At 35.0% G+C, this 10,139-nt stretch overlaps 1 protein-coding gene across 1 annotated transcript in view; it reads left to right on the top strand.

Annotated features, from left to right (window-relative positions):
- The first annotated feature begins 4,016 nt into the window (after positions 1 to 4,016).
- The window catches only part of dok6 (docking protein 6), a 37,802-nt gene continuing 31,679 nt past the window's right edge, over positions 4,017 to 10,139 (top strand). The window contains exon 1 of the mRNA XM_015386352.1: positions 4,017 to 4,127. The gene's annotated coding sequence lies outside the window, so the exon portion shown is untranslated. The remainder of the gene's footprint in view (positions 4,128 to 10,139) is intronic.

The raw sequence follows: 10,139 nt of genomic DNA, 5'->3' as shown, positions 1-10,139 counted from the left end.
TGTCTACCTGACAGCTCGCAGATCAGATTCTTTGTTTGGTTGATGTTGTGCGTCGAGTAACAAAAGTTCAATTTTTTCCAACTCCAGCATCTGCTGCTTGTGAAATTTTGAACATTTGAGCAAAGATTGTAGGGGAAACGCAGGGCGTAAAATTTCGGATGTTTTTAGTAAAGGCCGTACAATGTACGTCCATACGCATTGTTAGCTTAAAGCCTGGTTTTAGGCTTTTAGATTCTTCGATATATTTTGTAAGAGTCGATTGTCGACCCCTTTGGTATACTTTGATTAAAAAGCAGAAGTTTGTTAGCCTTGAACTGGAAATATAACTGAATGGTCAAGAATACTTTAAGGAAGTTTGTCTTTGCACTACAAATTTTGAATGATAAACATGAGCTAATCCAGCACCTATCCAATAGGTTTTTGAGGTAGTTAAATATGCGTAGTGTTAGTTGCTAAAGTTAAACTTAGGGTCACTAGAACCGCAGATTTGCTTACTTCCTTCAAAACATGACCCTTTGCCTACTTTTTTTCTGTCTGGCCTTTAAAAAAAAGGTTTCTCTAATATTTTTCCTTCAGGATTAGTTTTAAAATGACTGAACTTTTCTTTTCAGTTATAGGAAAAATTGTTGTTTCCTCTCCTTTGGTCATACACAATGAGTGAGTGACAGCTTGCAGCAACAGGCATGTGCAGGAAAGGGTTTTTTTCACCTTCCTTCACCTACTGCAGCATCTCGTTGAAAATATTTTTAGCTCTAACAATAGCATGATGCAAACATTTTGCCCTTTTGAAACTAGGACTGATTGAAACTGCAGTGTACCTTGAAGTCAGAAACTGACCCATTTCTAGTGTTGAGTGTCCTATTTATCCTGTGATCTTGAAGTAGACCTACAAACGCTACACCGATAGCATCAGCCTGAATATAGGCCAGACTGGTCCTGTAATTACTAAAGTACAGTAATCTTCAGGGTTGGAAAGAGCAGCTGTGCACCTGAAGTGTGTGTGTGTGTGTGTTTCTGTGCATGACTATACATTACATCATATAAGACAGGAACATTGGTTGCAACAGAGTGCCAAAAATGGAAACCCATTACAGTACCTCAGGTTCAAACTAAGTTATAAAGTTGTAATGCTTGTACAAAGTGCATTTTCTCCAGCGCTTTCAGGTTTAAATAGCCTATTTTGAAATAATTTGAACAGATTCCTGGCTTAAAAACAATATATCTGTAGAGGTTTTTTGTTGTTTTTTTGTCCTTTATAAGCAAAATCTAATGATGAAGTTTTAAAGCCACATTTGCCTAATAATAGATTAATTCTACATAATATAATAATGAGTAAATGATTGATCTTGCATGTTATTTTAGTGTGGATACTGTATGTAGATGCAGTGTGAAGAAGAATTTGTCTTGTTTTTCCTTCAAAGGGATTTTTTTTTTTTTTTTTACAATTCTCTTCAAGTCTAGAACCACTGTCAGAATTTGCCACTGTGTAGCAGAGAAAGCCCCAGAGCGGCACAGAAAAGCCGTACAATTTTTTCTTTCTGAATCACCTTTTCTGTATGTCAGGTTAGAGCTGTTTTGGTTATTTCATCCTTGTTTTGAAGAGGTGGGTGCTCCACAGGGAAAAGGTTATGTCATGTCTGTGCACCAGTCAGATCCTACTACCATGCTAGTCCTGAATTTTGTGACAGCTGGGGGTTTGTTGTCTTTCGTTTCCAGTCAGCTTAAATTAAATTTGATGAGGACAGCTCCTCTAAAGCAACGTTACAGAGTTTAAAAGAAGATTTTGTTGAACAACTGTTGCATCTAATTATGTCATTTATCAAAACCCCACAAAAGTCAGCGTTTAAATTTGAGTTGTGTATGGAATTGTGCATGGCTCTTCTATTTTAGCTTAAATAGCTCTCTACACAATTAAAGCTTAGAGTAAAAAAAAACACCAACCATTTACTGCCTAAACCCACTGCACAAGAACATTTTGCATCCTTTTTTATCTTCCCAGCATTTCACACTGCTGCAGTGAGAACACAATATTTAGCTCATGTTAAAAGGACAATATCCAGTTAATAGAGAAAGAAAAGTCCAGAAGCAAACATAAATTCATCTTGTATTATGCATTTTGTACCTATTATTGAGTATACTCAATAATTTTTGGCCAGTAGGCATTAGGTGTGTCAGCTTTTATCCTGTTTTATCATCAAAATGTAGAAAATCCAGACTGCAGTAAAGTATCCATTTAGTATGCTAAGCAGTTGGTACCAGTTATTGTATTTGGAGAATGATAATAATTATTATTAGTTAGAATTATTATAATAATAATTATTATTATTATTTTCAGTAATTTTACCTACTGAATAGAATAGAGATATCATTTATTATACTTTACCAGGTGGTTAACCTCTTAACATCCACCTCATTTTGGGTAATCCTTGCCTATTTTGCATACTCAAATGGAAAAGCAAATAACTTAGGAACTGTAAGCCCAAATTACATGTGCAATACATTATTTGAAAGCTAACATCCTCTAGTTTCCTAATATATAAAAATAAAATTCGGTGACTAGAACACAGACCAACCTACATCAGTTGTTTTTTTTTATTATCGGAAATGATAGGTCTTTTTTGTACAGCAGTAATAAAGACATTATTGAGAAAAGGCAGGTTTTATTGTATTATATTTATTCTACATCATGTCAACCACAAATGCAGAAAATGTCAGTCCTCTAGCTATAACAGTTCCAGAGCTGTGGAGTTTGGAACTTTTGATTTCAGCTTGGAGCTGTGCGCAATGGCTCCACCTGCTGGTAAAAATCTTACCAGTGAAATTTTATGCACTGTGCATTATTACGTCCACTGGGTCACCAGTGACCCGGTTTAAGCCTGGATTTCCCCATGAATTTGACAGACAAATGGAAGTACCTGAACATAGTTACAGCAATAATGTGGAAAAACAACAAAAACTAAAGCGTGCACAGTAAACTGAAGCACACCACACAAGAAAAAAATGGAATAGTATGTAAAAAAAAAAGCATGCTTAGAATCGAAAAAAATTGGGTGACAGAGGTGTAGTAATGTGCACTGCTGCAAGTGGAGGGTCGCTGGTTCAAATCACAACTCTGTTCGTTTCAGTCATCCTGTCCTTGGACTAGAAATTTCACCTACATTGCCTACTGATGGGGGTCAGAGGGCCCAGAGGTACCTGTTTATTTCAGCCCCACTTCTGTCTCTTTGCCCCAGGCAGCTGGGGCTACAATGCAGCCTGCCACTATCATGGTGTGAAACTATGTGTGAATGGGTGAATGACTAAATGAGGTTTTGGGTTCCCTGACTTACCACCCATTTACCAATTTTGTTAGATAATTATTAAAAAAGTTAAAAAAGGTGCTCTTTATAGTTGTGTAAAAATAAAAAACAAGGAAATCTGCAAATACTGTAAGAGTATGAATGTGAACAGCTTATTAAGTTTGCTTGGATGGTGAAGGGGCTTCTTTATAAAAGGTCAAGTCATAGCGCTGCAATAAGAATAAGAGCTTATGATGTTGAAATGGTTAATGGCCTTCACACTCTGCTAATAGTAGGCTACATCGCAGCCACAGCTGCACTAGGGCAGACTGACAGAAGCAAAGCTGCCATACAATCAGTACCACAGATTCTCTGACCACCAACAGTAGAAAGGGTAGGTAAAGTGTTCTGCCTAGGGAGACAACGACTTAGATAGTTATTGGAGACTCCTTTGCCACTATTGTCCCATAACAAGGCATTACTAACTGATACTCAAAAAGAGCTATCTTATTTTTATATGCATTGACATGGCAAAGCAATCCAAAGTATGCTACAATACTTCATGTAGATCGTAAGAGATGATTCTTAATCAAATCTCTGATGTGGGACTGTACAAGCAAAACATTCAAACAATTTTAGTGCTACTTGTACTCTCTAATTGAGAGAATAAGCAGTGGTCGCATGTGTAATGAATAGGATCCAACTCTAGAGCCCTTTGTGACTGTTATCCTTTGCTTTCAGATCTTCAGGAGGTGTTGGTTGGTGTTTAAAAAGGCTTCCAGTAAAGGACCCAGACGCCTGGAAAAGTATCCAGATGAAAAGGCAGCCTACTTTAGAAGTTTTCACAAGGTAAGGGTGATTTATTTACTGTATTAACTATATTACTAATTGAGCCCTTACTGTTGTCTCGTTATTTTCTAAAAAGGCTCTCTACATCATGTTGATTTGTTTTGTATTTCATTGGAGAATAATGACATGGAGGTTTAGGTTAATAATGTTCCAGGGCCACAGCTTTTGCTCAAGTATAAGTTAATTGTTGCAAAAGGAGAGTTGTGGAGGAAACTAGGCATTTAATTAACAATCATTTATTGTTTATAAGTTAATTTCCACCCAAATCATGAACATTTCATGTGAAAACCCTAAAATGGGATTGAGCTTTGGTCTTATAAGACATCCCAAACTTGCTGAAGGACGGTTTTCGTGGATTATCCAACCCCAAAAATCTGCCACATTTCAGTATGGGATGTTTGTATGTGAATATGTTATGGTAACAGATATGCTTTTCTTGAGGTTGTGCATTACATTATTACCCTGTAGTGTGTTTACTAGTGATTGCTCTCAGTTTTCAGAATCACATTTAGCAGAGCAAACAGGACATGGTGTTACATAAAGTGACTTAACACAAGGGATACACTAGTTCTACTCCATGTTCTGGACACGTCTGGGTCTGCTGATTCTTGATGCACCGATTCCACCAACAGTCCAAGTCATGAGACTATTCTCTAAATTCTTGAATGAGATTAACTTCACAATAAAGCCATTCCCCGGCTGATAAAATTGGGAAAAATCACAACAGACTTATAAACAATGTCTATCACAGTTTTTAGTTATAGTATGCTTGTGAAGTTAATCAGTTGAAAGACGCAGCTGTATGTTTAAGAGCTTTACTATAAAGTGTCACTGATTTATATGCACATAAAACTACAAAATTAATCATTGTGTGTAAAGTTAAACGGTTCTTTAAAAAAAGTTTTTGAATGCTCTACAAACTTCTTATTTGAGCTTACGCTTTCAAATCTACAGCTCTGCTTTGAGTGGAGAAACCTATTATGCCGATGATGCTGGTGTGTTGACTATTCAATAATCAGGAAGCTGCATCATGTAGCAATTATATAGCCATGAAATTAGATATTGATATTCTACAAAGTATTATTTTTATTGATTTTGAAATGCCCTGACCCTTTGTTCACTGCCATCATTAGAAAACCATCTCTATTTAAGTATATATTAATATCACCAGTATCTGCTTCCCCGCAGCATACTGTGGGTACAGGTGGTACTTTTAGGAATTGAATGTGGATGCTTTTGTTTCACTCTGACTTCTCAAGTACAGAAAGCTCCTCAGGCAGCTGCCTCTGGCAAAAAGTCTAAATGCCTCTGACATAGACATGCAGAGCATAATTACCAGGCAACAGCCAGGAGTTTCATTTTGCAATTTGGCAAACTGCAGAAATTAATCAGGCTCGAGTGATAATATCAGCTGAGACCTCTTTGCCAACAAATAAATTAAGGTTAAGATTTTTTTTTTTATATTGGCAAAAAGTTCCTTGGAACTGTGCTAGCAGTTAAAGGAAGAAAAAAAATATCTCTATCTCTGTCTATCTATGTATCTATGTATCTATGTATCTATGTATCTATCTATCTATCTATCTATCTATCTATCTATCTATCTATCTATCTATCTATCTATCTATCTATCTATCTATCTATCTATATAGATAGATATATATATATAAACACGACTCCTTATACATGTAAATGCATTAAAATATTGACCATTCCATTTGAAATCAAAACATTAAGAATAAATGTGTTTTTACTTTAAAGGGGAAGAAAAATAAGGTTAATTGAAATATAAAGTATTTTACTTTTATTTTACTTTGAACAGCTAAATGTTAGACTGTATAAAAGGAAAAATCCTTAAACATTTAGCCTTTCAGTGAATGAACTTGTATACAGTAGCTCTGTACAACCACTGTTTCGGAGAATTGCATCAGTTTGACCACCTTCTGGCACTGGTGAACTGGTATTCTACCCCCAACATGACTAGAGTATGTTTTGACAGTTCATTTGCATTTTTCGCTGCTTTGTCTTTGAAATGACATGTTTAATTTCACCCCACAAGTTTGCTGTTGGATTAGGCTGCCTTCTCTATGACATTTTTATTTGGTGAAAACCAAGATGCTGCTTTCTTACTGGTGTGTTTGACAGATGTTATGTTGTTAAAGCGTGAATTTAATGGCAATTCCTCTTCAGCATAAAACCTTTTTAAGTATTAAGATTTATTCAAATTGTCTCCATAATCCTTGTTATGCAACAAATGGCTCGGACGCTATAGAATGAGCAACAGCCCTATATCATGCTTGATGTTATCATCAAGCTGCCTGCAGGTCCTATACCAAAATATATGTTTTTCAACCATTGGAATTATGGTTTTGTGTTTTTTCTTCAACATTTTTTGGCTTCTTTCTCCACTCAGGCACAGTGGATCATTTTTTGCAGCACCCTTTACAAATAATAATGTTTCCCCCTTCTTCTAATTAACTTTTTAACTAAACTACACTGATCCTGTTTCCTAATAGATTTGAAATAGATTATGGAAATTAAACTGATGAATTTAAATCTAAATCTTATATATTTTATTTTCAGAGGATTAAAATACATAATAAAACACATTTACACATTTTCTGATGCTGCAGGGATTTATGCTGTATATTATTCCCTGTGGGATTAATAAAGTATTTTTAAATTTCAATTGAACTCTAAATTTGTATAAATTCTTATGCAAAAACCAAAAATTTAATTTAATGCAACTTTAGAATGCAGGATAACTATTACAATGATAGATTAGGGTATATCTTTTGAAACGAGGAGAAAGATTCTGTGTAAAATATGTTTTCTAAAACATTAAAACATTCAGTCTTTGGTGATAAATCTTTGGGTATGATCAAAGTGTAACATGCAGACATGTAAGTGATATCAGTCTTAGCAATAGAGTGGATCCACTGAGAAATATAAGTAAAGTAAGTAATTAAACTTTATTTGTACTGTATAGCACTTTTCACAGACAAAGTCACAAAGTGCTTCACATGATAACATGAAAACAACACAAGTAAAAACAGATAAAATGCAATAAAAGCTATAATAAATAAGGAAAGAAGTTTAATATGTCAAAAAGACAATTGCATACACATTCCTATGGACTGTTCTTAGCTGATATTATTCTTGATATTGGTTGCATGCATGTCTGTTTTGGTGAATTTAATAGTGAATTCAGCAGCCATGTCTTATTAGTTTTTTTGTTTTGTTTTTTAAATTTAGACATTTTCATCATGTAAATCTGTTAGCACTATCGGCCTTAAAAAGCCTGTATAGTCTCTATTTCCACTAGTTTAACACAAATTAAAATTTATTTTGAAAATGTGTCTTTTTACTGTAACGTCTTACTCTAGATTAATGGGCTAGTCCTTGCACTTTTTTGCCCTTTGTTTTTTATTGTGTCATTGTTTTAATTGCAATTTTTATCATTTGATTTTATCCTGTATTTTTTATTCTGCTATGCACCATTTTAATTACCGTATGGTTTGTAAAGTTTCATAAATACTTTATAAAGTTTTAATATGATTTTATTGGTGGAACGCCAAGCTGATCTTATTAAGGAATTACAAAATCGGCAGCAAACACGTTCTGACTCTTGGGCCTTATTGTTTTCTATTACCCTACTGCACCTATAGTAGTAAATTATATTCCATGTAGAAAAACGTTTTCAGCCATGACGAGTTGTTGATTTTGTTATTGATGTTTAACTGCTTTCGTTTCCAGCACAAAGTCGTTTAAGCATGTGATAAGAAATCTGTTTTCATCTATGCAGTATAAATCCTGTCCACTTTTCTCACATGCTGAAGTTAATTATCTATTAAGGTGCATTTTGCGACTTTATCTTGTCCTTTGGGCCTTTTCCCTCTCTTTGGAAAATAGTAATCCTTCATATAATATCTCTCTCCATGCCTCCTAAGCCCCTTGAAATGCACCAATTATGATCCATTATCCCGGTAAGTAGAGACGATTTTAAAGGAGCAGCACCATGAACAATTTTTTATCCTAATGAGAGGAGATAAGTGAAGATAACAGAGGACTGCGAGGTAAACTTTGTGGCTGCAGTTCGAGAGGCAATTTAATTCTTTTTATATTCTTCTGATGAGGAAAATCGGTGAGGTTCTCTTTCCATTTTTTTTTCCTTTATCTATTGATTTAGACACAAACCAGATTTATGTTTTTACTCTTTTAATACCATTGGCTGCCATAGAATCAGTCGCGTATAGTGATTCGGGCATTATATCTGCCTACTAGATCATGCTGTCGCATGAAGCGACCTGTGTGGCTGTGAAACGGCCCGCTCTCAGAGGTGTCGCATGCACCCAGTGTTATGGTGAGCGATAGGCGTACACATGCACCGCTGAACGTGGTAATGCATTGGCATTAAGATCGAGAAAAAGGTCCCGACTGAGGGCTTCATTCAATGCTGCAAAGCTTTAAGTGGGAATAGGCTTCACTGGTGGCTGATATACACATCAACACAAATGGGATTAGGTTTTTCTTTATTCCCATTTTTCTTTCTTATTTTCCACTATATCAGACTCAGTATGTTTTTTTTGTTTATCTTCCTCCTACTAATATTGTTCCCTGTCAGCAGACCACAGATCCATCCTGTTGGTAACATCCTCTATATTTTTCTAGAAGAGTTGTCTTTAAAGAAGTGTGAACTACAATAAGACATGACCAGATAGAGTCCAACATCAACTGGTTTAGGTACTAGGTATATGGCAACATAGTTATTGAGCTTTTTTGTTTGTTAATTTGCTGACCTACTGTATTAATTAACCCTAGAAGTTTAACTCTACATGACATGTTTATGGCTATAGAGACAAAAAGAAAAAAACAAATTACAAAAACTCCACTCTACCATACGTCCACATTAATTAGTGGGTGATAGCAACTTCAAAAATTATATAAGGTTGCCACAGAAGCGAGGTTGGTAAGGATTTTCAAAAGCTCATAATAACAGTAATTTAGGCTTAAATTCTTTTTTTTTTTTATTTAACTGTTTTGCTGTCTAGAATAGTTACACATTTATAAACATAGAGCGATAGTTGTCTTACTCTGCTATTCTTCTATAGCTGTTATTACTTATATCTTCTGAATTTTGACTCGGCTATTTAAAGATTTGAGGCTGATAAACAGCATGTTGAAATGTATTTGAAATGGATTAGCAGCCAGTGGAAAAAAAGTCTGCATGAGAATAAAGGTTTTTTGTCAGGCTGCAGCAGTTTTGACCAATTGCAGTTGACCAAGCTGTAACACACTTACTGTACGCCATATGAAAAACTATTGAAATTGTCTAAGATAAGCTAATGTATGTGATTTACTAAAGGTCACTATTATAAACATACATTGATTCTTAAATGAGAAAAGGGAGCTTTAAGGTTAGAAGTTCCAAAATAGAAGACCATTACAGCACCAAGAAATAGCTTCTAAATGGACGTTAGTAATTTATCGATTGGAACAAATTTTCATCTAATAAACCATTGATTGAAAATTGTTCCTAAGTCGATAATTTGTTTATACTGTTAGTATCTACTTGTGGCTTTTAAAGGATTAAAGTTTACTCATTTCTTTTGTAGTTGTCCTTATCCACTTCTTTTGTAAAGTCACAGAAATTGAGAAGTAAAAATCAAAACGTTTCAAAAGTTCTACAGAACAGTTAACCAAAAAATAAGACTGTCTGACTCAGGACAAAAAAATATTTTAATAATTAAAAAGTCTTATGACTGTCAAAGTAAATAATTTACAGTGACTGGACATCCCAGATTTACGGGGACAGTATCAGTTTTGGAAGACCTGACCAAGCCGACTGGCTAAGGTTGTCCCTGGAAATGTCCCAGATTTAACAGTTTTATGAATGAGGGGGAAACGGTTGCATGTAGATTGTTATTGTGGGAGAGGATGAATTAGAGAGAGGATGAATTAGAAAGACAAAAAGTGGAGGAAAAATAGGAATCAGGATAGAAAGAACACTGTGGA

The sequence above is a fragment of the Cyprinodon variegatus genome, unplaced genomic scaffold (genome assembly GCF_000732505.1).
Source record: "Cyprinodon variegatus isolate N-32 unplaced genomic scaffold, C_variegatus-1.0 Scaffold365, whole genome shotgun sequence".
NCBI lineage: Eukaryota > Metazoa > Chordata > Actinopteri > Cyprinodontiformes > Cyprinodontidae > Cyprinodon > Cyprinodon variegatus.
This window is presented reverse-complemented; position numbering and strand designations above follow the sequence as displayed.